The 15810-nt window shown below is 36.9% G+C and overlaps 1 protein-coding gene across 1 annotated transcript in view; it reads left to right on the top strand.

Moving 5' to 3' along the window:
• PSPC1 (paraspeckle component 1) overlaps positions 1-15229 on the top strand; it is a 101793-nt gene extending 86564 nt beyond the window's left edge. The window contains exons 7-8 of the transcript XR_013966530.1: positions 12323-12424; positions 15080-15229. The gene's annotated coding sequence lies outside the window, so the exon portion shown is untranslated. The remainder of the gene's footprint in view (positions 1-12322; positions 12425-15079) is intronic.
• The last annotated feature ends 581 nt before the right edge of the window (positions 15230-15810 follow it).

Consider the following 15810-nt stretch of genomic DNA (forward strand, 5'->3'; position numbering starts at 1 on the left):
GATGACTAGTTCTTAACCAAATGGCAGGTGACTTTGGTGCTACCAACTTCGAAGAATAGACCAGCAGTCCGGATGGAAGGTTTCAGGTTCTTGTGACATCTACTGAGTGTTTTCAGCATGAAAAATTGTGATGCTTAGGAAAAGGTCTTGGCTCAAGAATTTTGTTGTCAACAAAGTCAGCAATAATTAATAAATGAAAGTATGAGACAAATAGTTCACCAGTGCAAAACTTATATAGATAAGGGGCTATGATATCTTCTAACCATCTATGTAGATGGGGTTTAGGTAGGTTTTAAAGGGCTTGGTGAACTAGGTTGATTCTGAAGGGTTTGAACTGAGTCTCATACTGGAGTACGTTTAATCCATGAATACTGCAGTTGTGTACATTAGTTATAGAAACAAACTTTTACTAAACAAACATTTACTAAAGATTCATTTCATTCATATTTGGTCAGTGGTCAGCACAAGGAAATACGGAAACCAGAGGTGGACTAACACCTATTGCCTCACTCTTCAAACTTAAGTTTGAATTACCTAAGTAAGCCCTATGGTACAGTCATCATTCAAATACTTGTTTGAGATCTAGAAATAATCCTTAGCACACTGTTGTACTTTAGAAAGCATTAACACCTAATAAAAATCAACTAGCCTTCAAATACTATTGATATATAAACTATTCTATATTTTTTAATTATTTGAATAATAATATGCATCTGGTACGTGAAAATACAATACGCTATGAAGTGAAAGTAAATTTCTCCATGTTGTGTCTACCAGTTGCCCAGCTTCTCTATCCAGGTGTATTCATTGTTACTAATTTCTTGTGTATCCTTCCAGAAGTCTCTGTGTACTCATAGAATATTTGTATTCTATATTTGTATACATTCTTAATATATATGCAAGAACACTGTACACACTTTTGCCATTTACTTATTTCCTCACAATATTCTGTTTTGGAGGTTGTTCCAAGTAAATGCACATGTGAGAGGGAGAGAGATCCCTTGTTTTTACATCTGTTGCTTGGTCATTATTAGTTATGTTATGGATCTTTTTTGGCCGGTGATTAATGTATGTTCTCTCCCTTCTCCCCCCCCCCACCGCTTCTCCCCTTTATATGCTCTAAAGTATGTATTTGGGCATGTATTATGAAGCATGTATGTGGATGTATATATAGGATAAAATTTCTACCAGTTCAGTTGTTTGGTCACTGGGTATGTATATTTTTAAAGGTTTTTTTTCTGGATGTTCCCTATCCTAACTAAAGACAATGAGAATTTAACTTTATTCCCTGCAGTCCCCAGCCAAATGCATAAAGTCAGTAAAGATCAGAAATTAATAAAAACTGATGGGACTGTTGCAGGTAATAGGTAGAAGTTTTAGAATAGAAGTTATGTGATTGAACTTGGAAGAGCTTAAAAGTCCAAAGCTGGCTAATAAGAATTCTAGGAATTAGAGACCTAAAGTCTTGTGCTTTAAATATTAGATTACATTAAGTAGTTACCTATTTAATTAAACTATTAATGTCTTTAAGAGACTTACCAATAGATTAGATTTTTTTAAAAAGGTTTATTTATTTTAGAGGGAGAGTGAGAGAGTGGTGTGGGTTGGGGGAGGAAGTAAGGGCAGAAGGGGAGAGAGAATCTCAAGCAGATACCTTGCTGAACATGGAGCCCAATATGGGGCTTAATCTTGCAACCCTGAGATCATGACCCGAGCCCAAACCGAGATTTGGATGAGCCACCCAGGTGCCCAATATGTTAGATTTTTTAAAATGACATGGTGAACATTAACAGTTTGCCTTGTGAGAGATATTACAGTGAATATAATAATGGCTTTGTTTTTCTTTGTGATAGAGAGGGGGAGGGCATTAGACTCGAATTCAGAAATTTTTCACTTAAAAAATTTCTACAGTTCTCCAGTGATGGGAATGGGCATAAAGTTGTGGTGCTCAAATACTTAACTTGGATTTCATTTTTTAAGTGTCAAAAATAGGAAGAACCATAAACTTTTCTAGAAGAATTCCCATCTTTGGTGTTCATACTACAATATCACTTTGAATTTCAGATCTTGTATTATTTTGAAGTACTAGAGGGAGGTAGATACATCATTCATAAACCAAAAAGGATGGAGGCTCTAAGCTGTATTTTAGATTAGCTCTACCTAGAATTAATAAAAAAATTTCAAAGACACTTGTATACATTCCCAAGGAATTGTGGTTTTTATTCAGTGAATTATTATGTAAGTTGAAGACTTTATAGCAAAATGAAATGATTTTTTTAATTAAAAAATTATATCTTCAGATAGTAACTTTAAACAGTTATGTATATTGCTTGTTCAAGGACTTGAATGAGCAGTTTGCTGTTCGCAGAACTGAAATCTCCTTGCTCAGAGGTCATTTATTCCACCATTTATCATAATCGTGAAGTATTATCTCTCTAAGGTGTGACTGGAGGATAAACATTTTGTTTCACCACATATTGTAGTTATTAGACTTCTTAAGAAATATTTATTGAACACATACTGTAGCAGTACTAGGACTATTCTGACTGACTCTTCTAATAAAACCTAGAGAATACAGCTGGGCTAAGGAAACAGATGTGTCCATTTTAGCTAGGATGGTCAGGGGAGTATCTCTGAGGAGATGCTTGAGCTGAATGATACCTGAATAATCAGAAGGAAGGGACTTGCAGTGTTGCACATTGCAGGTGTTGAAGGTGAACCCAGTTCAAACTGAGGAGTTTATCATTTGTAGCATGGAATAGGAAAATGTCTTTTGTGGCGGGCATTAAGTGAACAAGGCAAGGGTGTTTCTTAACCCTTTTTTCCCCCTAATTGCCACCCCCATGGCCCTCATGAAATTTTTTGACTCCCTCATGAAATTTTAACTCAGCTGTTTATGTACTATAAATATATCTGTTATATCTATGCTTTTATACGTTAAAAGAAATTTTTGCCTTTCCGTACTCCTCCCTTCAACTAATTTTCTCCCTTTTGGGGGCAGTACTGTCCCATTGAGAAAGCAGGATGTACACCAGTGTATGCCCTAGTAAATAGTTGAGATTTTTTTCTTTTTTAAGATTTTATTTATCAGAGAGAGAGAGAGAGCGCGCACAAGCAGGCGGAAGCTGAGAGAGAAGCAGGCTCCCCACTGAGCAAGGAGCTGGATTTGGGACTTGATCCCAGGACCCTGGAATCATGGCCTGAGCCCAAGGCAGCAGCTTAACTGACTCAGCCACCCAGGCATCCTGAGATTTTTTTCCTGATGAGAAATCATCATGAAGGCTTGGGCCAGGTAGTGACATGATCTAGTTTATGTATTAGAAAAGAATTTTAGCAGGTACCTGGGTGGCTCAGTGGGTTAATCAGGTCATGATCCCAGGGTCCTGGGATCGAGTCCCGCATCAGTCTCTGCTCAGCAGGGGGCCTGCTTCCCTCTCTCTCTCTCTTTCTCTCTGCCTCTCTGCCTACTTGTGATCTCTCTCTCTGTCAAATAAATAAATAAATAAATAAAAATCTTTTTTTTTAAAAAAAAAAAGAATTTTAGCTACTCATGGAGACTTGACTGAGAGAGAACCAGAATAAAAAGCAGGCAAGCCAATTAGACCAGTAAAGAGAGGTGAAAGCTAATGGCTTGGTCTTTAAAGATTATTGATAATATAAAGAGATAAGAGTAGAGAGAGCAAAAGAGGGGTGAGAGAATAAATGGATGTAGCATTAATGGTCATAAAGTATGTCTACATGTGATGTTGATGAAAGCTTGGGGACCAATGTGCCCTCCAAGTTACAAACCTACTGAAATGAAAGAAGGAAATGACCCTTGGGAAATGAGAAACTTGTCTGGTTTTTAACCTTGTTATCATTTGAAATTTATTTTTCAGTAGAATATGATACATAATTTAGAATGGTCAGAACTCCATTTTTTTTTTTAGAACTCCATATTTATTTCAACTTTCTGTTTTTTGCTTTTTTTGTTTTTTTCTCAATAGGAATGTGCCCCCTATTTTGTGCCTTCCATTCCAGAATTTTTATGGGGAAGTCTCTTTAAAAGCATGCTTTTTATTTTGTATTCTGCTACAGTAGTGATGGTTATTAGTATGTGAACATTTTCAGTTAATATTTCTTTTAGAATTAAATGATTCTTACGTAACAGACAGTTCTTGGGCCTTCTGACTTATGAGGGGTAGACTGTGAATTCTCTAAGGCAAAAGGACTCACACCACAGGTGCTTACTGCAGTTTGTTGAATCAGTGAGGAGGCTGTTTTTCCAAGGTCATACTGGAAGTTATTAGCAGAACCCAAATGAGGTTTTATGGCACACAGTTTTGTCTCAAAATTGAGTGTAATGAATGCAAAATTACTGGAAATGTTTAACAAACCCTGGTGGTGACTGAAAATGAGAAATAGCATAAGTAGCATTAATGGTTTTAAAAAGGGACTGCAGGGGGGCCCCTGAGTGGCTCAGTCAGTTTAAGCATCTGCTTCAGCTCAAATCATGATCTCAGGGTCCTGGGATCGAGAGCCCTACATCTAGCTCCATGCTTGGTGGGGAGTCCACTTCTCCCTTTGCCTCTCCCCACTGCTTGTGCTGGCTCTAACTCTCTCAAATTAATTAATTAAAAAAATAAAAAGGACGGCAGGGATTTCTGAGGTACACACCATTCAGATCCTGCAGCTCCTTGCCACGGGAAGGCATGAAGTCCTCTTGGGCTCTGATGAGACACAGTGCAGTGCATCTGGAGCTTTTGCTGATTGGGAGTATGTTGCATTTACAAATGATGTGGAGGTATAAAACATTTGAGAAGTGAGATTTATGACTTTTTTAATGCTTTGTTTTTGTGTTTTCTGTTGTTTCTACAACCTAATTTCTCAAATCCAGTGGTAATCAAACAGGAAATTTTGCACATTTTTAAAATGTGACCAAAAATTTTTAAAAGATTTTATTTATTCATTTATTTAGAGTATGTGCACAAATGGGGGCATGGGTAGAGGGAGAGGAAGAGAATCAACAGCAGACTCTGTGCTGATCCTGACACAGGGCTCAATCCTAGGACTCTGACATCATGACCTGAGCTGAAACCAAGAGTCACAGGCTCAACCCACTGAGCCCCACAGTGACTAAAATATTTAACTCGTCTGTTTTTAGACTTTTCAATCCCTTTTTTAGAACATGTGTTGGCATCTTGTATCCAGGACAAAGTATTTTCATCACTGATTTAGTTTAGCACCTGTTTTCTACCCTATATTTAAATAAATGTAAATAGATAATCAGCAGATAATAGTGCAGATTATACTTGCATGATGTTTAATTTCTCCCTGATATAACATTTCATATTATTTACTGCATGTGAACACATGCAGTGGATTCTTTCTAATTTTTTTTACTATATATATATAAATTTTTAAAATTAACATATAATGTATTATTTGTTTCAGGGGTACAGGTCTGTGATTTATCAGTCTTAAGCAACACCCAGCATGCACCACAACACATACCTCCCCAGTGTCCATCACCCGGCCACTCCATCTCTCCCACCCCCCTTCACTCCAGCAACCCTCAGTTTGTTTCCTAAGATTAAGAGTCTCTTATGGCTTGTTTCCCTCTCTGGTTTCATCTTGTTTCATTTTTTCCTCTCTTCCCCTATGATCCTCTTCCTTGTTTCTTAAATTCCACATATCAGTGAGATCATTTGATAATTACCTTTCTCTGATTCACTTATTTTGCTTTGCGTAATACCCTCTAGTTCCATCCATGTCATTGCAAATGGCAAGATTCCATTTTTTTGATGGCTGAGTAATATTCCATTGTATATATACACCACATCTTCTTTGTCCATTCATCTGTCAGTAGACATGTGGGCTCTTTCCATAGTTTAGCTATTGTAGACATTTGGGGTACAGGTGCCCCTTCGGATCACTACGTTTGTATCTTTGGGGTAAATACCCGGTAATGCAATTTCTGGGTTGTAGGGTAGCTCTATTTTCAACTTTCTGAGGAACCTTTGTACTATTTTCCAGAGTGGCAGCACCAGCGTGTATTCCCACCAGCAGTGTAAGAAGGTTCACCTTTCTCCATGCAGTGGATTCTGCAAGAAGTGTTTTTATTAAGTTGATTCATTTGTTCTCTTCAACGTAGGGTAACAGTAGTTGTTATTTTAATGGGCTTCTTAAGTATATGGTGAAAAGCAAACTGTTCATTTCCAGTGCTTTTTTCATTATATATGAACATGATTGATACACTAAATAATAATAATAATAATACTTGAAGTATTGAACTTTTAAAGAAAATAGTAGTGGAAGCCATACATGTAAGTTTTTAATAACGATCTTTTTATCTTGAACCAAAAATGCAATTTACTGTTACTGTACTCCACCTTGTTTTAATAACCTTAACCCTGGGGCGCCTCAGACTCTTGGTCTTGGGTCATGAGTTCAGGTTCCACATTGGGCATAGATATTATGTTAAAAAAAAAAAAAACAACATAAAAAACTTAACCCTGATTAGGCAATGATCAAGGATATGTTTTCTTTGGCTTTGGGGGGAGGGGTGCTTGAGAAATCTTAGGTGATCACAAGAGGATAATGCTGCTGCTTTTTTTTTCCTCCCTCCTTCCTTCCTTCCAAATGCCTTTGTTGGAATTGGGGACAAAATTAAGTTTGAAATTTTTCAGTGGTGTCTTTCAGTCACAAGCCATTGTTGACCTCATCACAATTGGCTTGCAACACTGGGCCCCCCTGCAGTCCCTTTTTAAAACCATTAATGCTACTTATGCTATTTCTCATTTTCAGTCACCACCAGGGTTTGTTAAACATTTCCAGTAATTTTGCATTCATTACACTCAATTTTGAGACAAAACTGTGTGCCATAAAACCTCATTTGGGTTCTGCTAATAACTTCCAGTATGACCTTGGAAAAACAGCCTCCTCACTGATTCAACAAACTACAGTAAGCACCTGTGGTGTGAGTCCTTTTGCCTTAGAGAATTCACAGTCTACCCCTCATAAGTCAGAAGGCCCAAGAACTGTCTGTTACGTAAGAATCATTTAATTCTAAAAACAGGTCTGGGACCTTGAAATTGACTCAGTTATAACTTTTCTTAGAAGTCATTAGTTATGTATGATGTAAGTCATCAATTTGTACTTCATTAGATTTCATATGAGTGTTTGACCTTTGGAGAAAAAAGATAGTATGTGTGTGTGTGTATTTATATGTACATCATATATATCAGTAAACTTTTCCTGAAAAACCTGGTTGTCCTCAATAAAGCTGCAAAACCTAAATCTTTATTTTTTCTTTAGTATTTTCTAGATTTCAGTGTTATTTAATAGTATTTATGAATGATTCTTACCTATTTACTCAAAACGAGACCTTGTTTTATGTACTTATTTCTTAATTTTGAGTTGATCTTTCTCTGATTCTTGAATCTAAAAAAACTTAAAATCCCGGGGTGCCTGGCTGGCTTTGTCTGGAATATGTGATTCTTGAACTCAGGGTCCTGAGTTTGGGCCCCACGGTGGGTGTAGAGCTGACTTAAATAATCTTGGGAAAAAATTAACCTTACAATCCTGCTTTTTAAAAATTTGGAATAGCTTGTCACTTAAATTTGTGAGTTTTGTTTGGTTTGACAACCTCATTTTTCATAAACCACCTATCTGTGGGGCTCCTTTCCAGTCAGTACATCCTGTATCAAAACAACCTCTGTATTATTTTGGTCACCACAGATTAGTTTTGCCTGTTTTTGAAAAATGTAAATGGAATCATAGAATGTATACTCTTTGCCTCTGGCTTCTTTCATTCAGCGTAGTATTTTTGAGATTTATCTGTGTTGTTGCATATCAGCAGTTGGTTCTCTCTTATTGCTGCATAGTGTACCATTAAGTGAATGTGGAACATTTTTTTTCCAGTGTCCTATTGATGTATTCTTGGGGTAGATTCCAGTTTAGGGTTATTATGATTAAGCTGCTATGAACATTGTTGTACAAGTCATTCACACATTTCATTATTTCTTGGGGAAAATATCTGGGAGTGGGATTGCTGAGTATAGGGGATATGTATGTTTCTCAGAAACTGCCAAACAATTTTCTAAAATGTGTGTCCTACTTTATACTCTCATGAGCAGTGTACATGATTTCTGTTTTGCTCTGCATCCTTCCCAGAACTCAGTATTGTCATGTTTGTTTTAGCCGTTGTAGTGAGTATGTAGAGGTGTATCATTGTGGTTTTTAATACACATTTCCCTAGTAATTTTTCATACATTTTGTGGCATTTCGGATACCTTTTTATGTGGAGCATATTTGCCTTTCATACCCTCCTTGCTAGTCCTGCTCCTCCTTATCTGAGGGGGACACTTCGGAGAACCCTGGTGGATGCCTGAGCTTCGGATAGTACCAAACCTTATAAATATGTTTTTTCCTGCATGTACATAATATGATAAACTTTAATTTATAAACTAGGCATAGGAGGAGATTAGTAGCAATAACCAATTACAGAACAATTATAACAGTATACAGTAACAAAAGTTATATGAGTGTGGTGTCTCTCAAAATGTCTTACTGTTCTGTTACCTTTCTGGTGACATGCCTATGTGGTAAAATGTGATGAAGTGAGGTAAACAATGTAGACATGGTAAAGTAGCATTAGGCTATTATTGACCTTCTGACAAAACATCAGAAGAGGATCTTCTGCTTTTGTACCACCGTTGACTGTGGGTAACTGAAACTACAGAAAGTGAAACCGTGGGTAAGGGGGGGGACAACTATCACTAACTAGGTTGTGTGATTTCATTGCTAGCCATTGTAAAACTTACTTATCTGTGTATAACCTATTGATGTAAAAAAACATGGGTGTCTTGATTAGAATTTTGGAAAGCCAGATGATGTTGGGAATGCAGAATTGAATGTTCATATTACGGACTTTTGCTTTTTGTAAAATATCAGCTAGAAAATAGAAATTATGTAATTGAACATTTATTATGATGTCTGGCATGCTAATGTGGGTAGAAGATACATGGGTTTGATTAAAAAAATCAAAGCCCTGTTTGCTGACAGTTTGTTTTAAAGATTTTATTTGTTTGAGAAAGAGAGCACAAGTCGGGGAAGAGTAGAGAGAGAGAGACAAGCAGACTCCACACTGAGCACAGAACGCAATTTCAGGGCTTGAGCCCACAACCCTGAGATCATAACCCGAGCTGAAACCAAGAGTCAAGACACCCAACAGACTGATCCACCCAGGTGCCCCTTAGTGCCTATTTTTAATCCAAAAGAAGTGAAAACTTAAAATGTTGAAATTTTTTTATGTTTTTCTAACTTCCAACTAACTGTTCAGTTAACTGGAAATGTAATCTGTTACATTGTCTTCGGTTGAAAATGTATTACATCAAAAAGGATGAACTTGTAGTATTGTCCATTGTTTTAGAGATCTGCTTTCGTGGGTGTTTACGCATGTCCTTGGGATGATGACTTTTAAATTTTTGGCCTAATTTCTTTGGATATATTATTCACTTAATCAGACACTTATTTCCTTATACTCTTTGAAGATATATTTTAATTTTTTAAAGATTTATTTTAGAGCAAGAGAGCGTATGCTTTCACAAGCCAGGGGAGGGGCAGAGGGGGAGGGAGAGAATGCTCAAGCAGGCTTCCCACTGAGAGAGCAGCCCAGTGTAGGGCTCAATCCCAGGACCCTGAGATCATGACCTGAGCTGAAATCAAGAGCTGGATGCCTAACTGACTGAGCCATCCAGGCGCCCCAAAGATATATTCTTTGTTGCTTAAAGAAAATCTTTAGTTAACATTGAAATAAAATTACTTCACTAAGGAGTGTGTTACATATTTTCACTGTTGTGAATTCCCTGTAATAATAGTGTTCCGTTTATTTATTGCTTTAGCGGTTGGTGGTGCGGTCTTTGTCTTTTTCATGAAAGCAAAGGATCATATTAGATTGTGAGCTCTATTCTATATATGCCCTTTCTGATGGTAATGTTTGATAATATGGATATCCTCCCACCACCATACCTCAAACTTCAGAACATATGCTCCTCAGAAGGTAAACCCTGCTGCAGAGCATGCCAATAAAAGAATGGGCTCCTTTATGGTTTGATAACATCGGAATCTACTTCAGAAGAAATCATAACCTTTTACATTGATTTTTGGCAAAGCCTTTTCAACATGAGCCATTGCTAAACTCCTGTTTCATAGATATTTACGATTTATTTTAAACAAATTTTTGTAAATTACTGTAAAACTAATTTGAACCCCTTTATAGAGTATTTTGAGCCTCCATGCTTGCTGAAGTATCTATATTTTATACATTCCTTTCTTAGAATGTACTTCTGTTGTAATTTATATATTATTGTAATTTATATACTTCTATTGTAATTTATATATTATAATTTATTATATTATATATTACACAAATTATATGTAATGTAAGGATTGTGTACTCAGTGGAAAAGGATACCTTCTCTAACTCAGAGGGGAGAATGTTAGGTGCATTGTTAGTAATTGTTAAGAATGGCTTTCCATTTCTTCAATGTTTTGTTCTTTAAGAAAAGTCATTAGAAAATATTGTATGTTTCTGACTAGGGTATGGTTAGAGTAGTCATTTTTCACTCTTAACAATTCATATGTTTTGGCATGGGAAGGTAAAATCAAACATGAACTTGTATGCAACATTTATTGAGCCAGTTTTATCCTAAAATTTAAAAATGGACCAATTTCTTTTTTTTTTTTAAGATTTTATTTATTTATTTGACACAGACAGAGGGATCACAAGTAGGCAGAGAGGCAGGCAGAGAGAGAGAGAGAGGAAGCAGGCTCCCCGCTAAGCAGAGAGAGAGAGAGTTCCAGGAAGCAGGCTCCCCAGGATCCTGGGAACATGACCTGAGCCAAAGGCAGAGGCTTTAACCACCCAGGCACCCCAAAATGGACCAGTTTCATCCAAAGTGGTATCATAGTCTTGTTACAGTTGTGCTTTAAAATTTCAATTAAGAATTTTTTTAATGTAATTATTGGCTGGTGTCCCCCGCCCCAAGTATTTAATAGTATCACTTTATAGAGACAGCTGTTCTTTAGCATCAGAAAATAAATGTATCAGCTGTCTTTGTGTATCAACTTTCTAGGACTTTACAGACTTTAAATCCAAATTAGGAGTACCATGGAATGGATGTTCATGTACAGTAGCTCACTGTAATTGTTAGTGGTGATGACAGTCCAGTGTACCAAAAGCCTCGTCACTTCTTTGTAAGACCACTTTAAACAGAATGCTAGTGATTTTGAGTATTCATATATTAAGCCACCCTTTTAAAGACTAAATATTGGCAACTAAACTTAGATAATTCTAGAGATTACCTTCCTAGGTTTCAATATAGGTAATGAAAGCTTTGTAAATTGCGGGTTCACATTTTTGCAAAGTTGAGAAGATAGTATTTTGAATAGTTCAGTTGTGCAGTTTGGTTGATGCGTTCCATTCTTCTTCTCTGCAGTAACTTTACTAAAGATGATAAAATTACAGAAGTACAAATATGTACTAAACCAACTTAAGAATGCCTTAATGACTTTACTGACAGATACCTAACAAGGATCCTGCATAGTATAATGCTGCTTGTAGGTGGAAATATAGAAAAGATAATTTCTTGTTGATTTTTGGCATGCCTTGTTTGAAAAAATATTAAAGTTTTATAACTGGGACCATGGGTCCTGTTGGATCATTTGGAATCCCCTTAAATTACATGTAGAATTTTGTGTGCATATTTTTTTACGTACAAATTTGGGGGAGGGGACTGTTCATCTCCATCCAGTTTTCAGGTGTATTTGAGATCCAGATGGGTTTTGGAAACAATACTAATTTAGAGTAGTTGTTTCTAGTATTTGGGGGTCAGGTAAGTCTTTTTCTGATGGGATACAGGAAATGTATTTGTGTGCCCTGCCCTGGTACAAGTACAATAAAATGTTCCAGATTAGAGTAGGGATCAGGATCCTATGTAGAATTTTGGATTATAAGATTTCAAGCAGTAGTGTGCTGAGGGATCAACAATGCAGAAAAGACGACCCGCCTATGGAAATAAAAACCAAGGATTTAGCAAAATAAGCTCTTAATATTTTAAAATTATTAGCAGACTTGGGAGACTCAACTTTTAGGATTTAGTGGTGTTTAAGCCAAAACATAAAATTGAACTGAATTTTAAGTCTGTTGATATTCTCCAAGAAAATGAATGCAAAGGAAAATCTTTCCTGAATGAAAACTGATTACTATTAAGAACTTTAATACTTCTGCCATTTTATTGATTGTGGAAACTGGCTAAATTTGACTTTTTTGTATTCCTAGGAGGGTGAAAGAAAACATGGATGAAGCTTCCTGAATTTTGGCTTCTGGGATGAATCAAGTTCAGAGACTAGGAACTCCTGGTGTGTCAGTATTTCCTCTCAGGTTAGTCAGTGTCTGTTAAAACATTGTTCCTTCCTTCTGTTTCCTTAACCATACTTCCTGATCCTGGCACTGCTGATTTCATGAATATATGTAGTATTGGTACCCATGCTTTGAATTAGTGGAATGTTAGTGAATAGTTTATAGTAGAAGCTGAAACCTCTGCTTCTCTGCCTGTATTAGAGGATCCCCAGGGTCACTGCCCTTCTCTCTGAGCCAAGTTGGAGGCTATTTTTAGCTCCAGGTTGCCCTCATCTTTCCTTGGTTAGTATTTGTCCTCAGATAAAAATGAACTGAGAGTAAAAATGACCTATCAAACAGGTCTTTATTAAGAAAAGAAAAACCCTCTTGGTTTTTAGTAATCCCAAGTCTAGAAGCCTTAGTTCCTTGGAAAGTGTATAATCTTAAAAATGGTTTAATATCAGGGCATCTGGGTGGCTCAGTGGGTTAAAGCCTCTGCCTTCGGCTCCAGTCATGATCCCAGAGTCCTGGGATCGAGCCCCGCATTGGGCTCTCTGCTCAGCAGGGAGCCTACTTCCCCCTCCCTCTCTGCCTACTTGTGACCTCTCTCTCTCTCTCTGTCAAATAAATAAAAAATATCTTTAAAAAAAACTAAAAAAAAAAGGTTTAATATCATAAATTCAGATTGATACTAGGGATACTAGTTCCATATCTTCTTCACTGCTTTCTACCTTTTGTAAAGGTAACAATTTTCCTATTATCTTGTTAAGTTAGATATAAACTTTTTTTTTAAAGATTTTATTTATTTATTTGACAGAGATCACAAGCAGGCAGAGAGGCAGGCAGAGAGAGAGAGGGAAGCAGACTCCCTGCTGAGCAGAGAGCCCAATGCGGGGCTTGATCCCAGGATCCCGGGATCATGACCTGAGCCGAAGGCAGAGGCTTTAACCCACTGAGCCACCCAGGCACCCCTAGATATAAACTTTTATAGGAACATTTACATTGTGACCTTCATGACAGAATTTCCAGTGATGGTATACGGTCATCCTTATAGATCCACAAAGTATTATTTTAAGGGTATTTCTTTCCTACTTTATCTTGTAATGATTTACCATCTCTTCTGTTCTTGCTTCTACAAGTATGGTCCCAGGAACCAGGAGAATCAGCCTTTTGAGCTTTTGGCAGTGCACAATCTCAGAACACACCTGACCAAATGAATCTTAACGCTCATTTTAACACAATCCCAGGGGATTTGAATGATGCATATTGTGTTGAGAATCACTGGTAAGAGAAATTTCACCCTTTTAAAGTATCTGATGCCAGTGCAGCACAATAATGTGAGAACTCTGTTTTGTGTTCTGTTATCCAGCTCTAGAAAATTAACTTTGGGTAATTCTCAAAGCTGGTTCCTAGACCATCTAGGAGCTTAAGAATGCACATTCTCAGGTCCAGCTACTGAACAGAAACTTGGGGGTGGGATTCAGCAATGCAGTATTTTATTTTTAAAAGGCCTCCAGGTAGGGGTGCCAGGCTGGCCCAGTCAGGAGAGCATGTGACTCTTGGTTTCTGGGTCAGGAGTTCAAGCCCCACATTGGGTTATAGAGATTACTTTAAAAAATAAGGCAGGGTGGTGCCTGGTGAGTGGCTCAGTCAGTTGAGTGTCCAGATCTTGATCTCAGCTCAGGTCTTGACCTCATGCTCAATGAGTTGGAGCCCTGCATTTTTCATCTTAAAAAAAGGTGAAAAAATAAAAGCCGTTCAGGTAAACTGTTTTCTGTTAGAGAGCCGCCAACCTAGGGAATTATTAACTAAAAAATTAGAATTGCCTTTTGAAATTATAGAAAATTACTTTGTAAATATTCTGTAGACCTTTTGTTGAATTTTCAAATTGCTTTATTTGTAAGTTCTTTATTAAATAAAATTTGAAAAAATAATCTCAAAGTATGTGGGTAAGGGGAAACAAATTTAATGTGCATAGGCTAACTGCACCACAGATCAAAGCTGTGGCATTCATTATGTGGTTATCAGAGCGAGAGATCTTATAAGCTTGTCAAGTGGATCAGTCATTGGAACTTTATGATTTTAAAGTTAATTTTGGTAAGAGATGAATAGTATTTATTTAAAATAATTGCTTTTCATTACAGATTTTCTAGTCAATGGAAAAGAAAGTCATTTCAGGAAGATACTTTTAGTAAGTTTATAGATGTTAATAAAGTGCAGAAGTCTTATAAAAATAGGGTATCCTCAGGTTATCCTTTGAAACAGTGGTTCTCACATTTTCAAGGGGCAGCAGAACCCCCTGGAGGCTTGTTAGAACAAAGACTGCAGATCCAATGTGTATGATTTAGAGGGCCTGAGAGGTCTCATTTCTAACAGCTGGTGTTGCTCTGGTGTGAGGACTGCATTTTCAGAACCACTGCTGTTTTTTTTTTTTCCTCAGCATTAACGTATTTAACTCTCCAAGCACTTAATCTCTATACGAGCTCACAACAAAATACTAATTACAGAGGTGGATTACTGAAGAAAATTTTATAAATCCAGCGTATTAATTCAGTTCTTGAATATTTTTTAGGTCTGTTGCTCAGTGACTCTAGCCCGGCAAATTATTTCCTCTGTAACTGAAATTTCTGTGTTTCCAATAGCAGATACACAATAGATACTAATTTCTGTTTGCTAACGAATTTATCTTTTTTTCAGGTCATTTTGTGGGCGAAGTGCTTTTAAAGACATAGGAGAAACAAGCCAGAAAACAAACTCATTTCATTTGTGAATTTATTACTCCATATAAACAACTTAAGAATGTATGAATAAACAACTTACGGATGTATGAGTAATCCTAACATTTGACATTATGCCTCATGGAGTTTTCTTTGGTTAAAATAATCTGGAATAATGCAGACTTCCATTTTCATTCAGGTGGTTTTTTGTTGTTGTTGTTGTTGTTTTTTATTAAGATGTATACCTACCCCTTCATGTCGTCTTGCCATGGAATGTAGTATGGTGTAGTAACCCACAAATACAGAATAACCAACATACTTCCCTTTTAACGTCCTATAAATGGGAACCATTAGAGGGATTTTTTTTTACCACCCCACGTGGCCTGCAATTTTGGGTCAGTCCCCAAGATAAGGAGCTCATCATGGAATTTGGCATTGTTGTGAGAAAGATCTTGTTTTACTAAAGCCATATATTTTATTTTTTAGCCCAAAGAAAGCAAAGAATGGTGGATATGAGCAAGGCAGTGTGTGTTGTACAGTATTGGAAAATTAATTTCTTCCAAGTTAAACTGATGCCCAGTATTAGGGTTAGGATTCCAGCTGGGGTCCTTGGGAGCTCTGGGTGTTGGCAGAGGACTATTTCCCGATTTTAATTTGGTCCTTATTTGATTGTTTACTCATTGTAATTACAATTTTCTACCTTACTAGTAA

The sequence above is a fragment of the Martes martes genome, assembly GCF_963455335.1.
Source record: "Martes martes genome assembly, chromosome: 3".
NCBI classification, from domain to species: Eukaryota; Metazoa; Chordata; class Mammalia; order Carnivora; family Mustelidae; genus Martes; species Martes martes.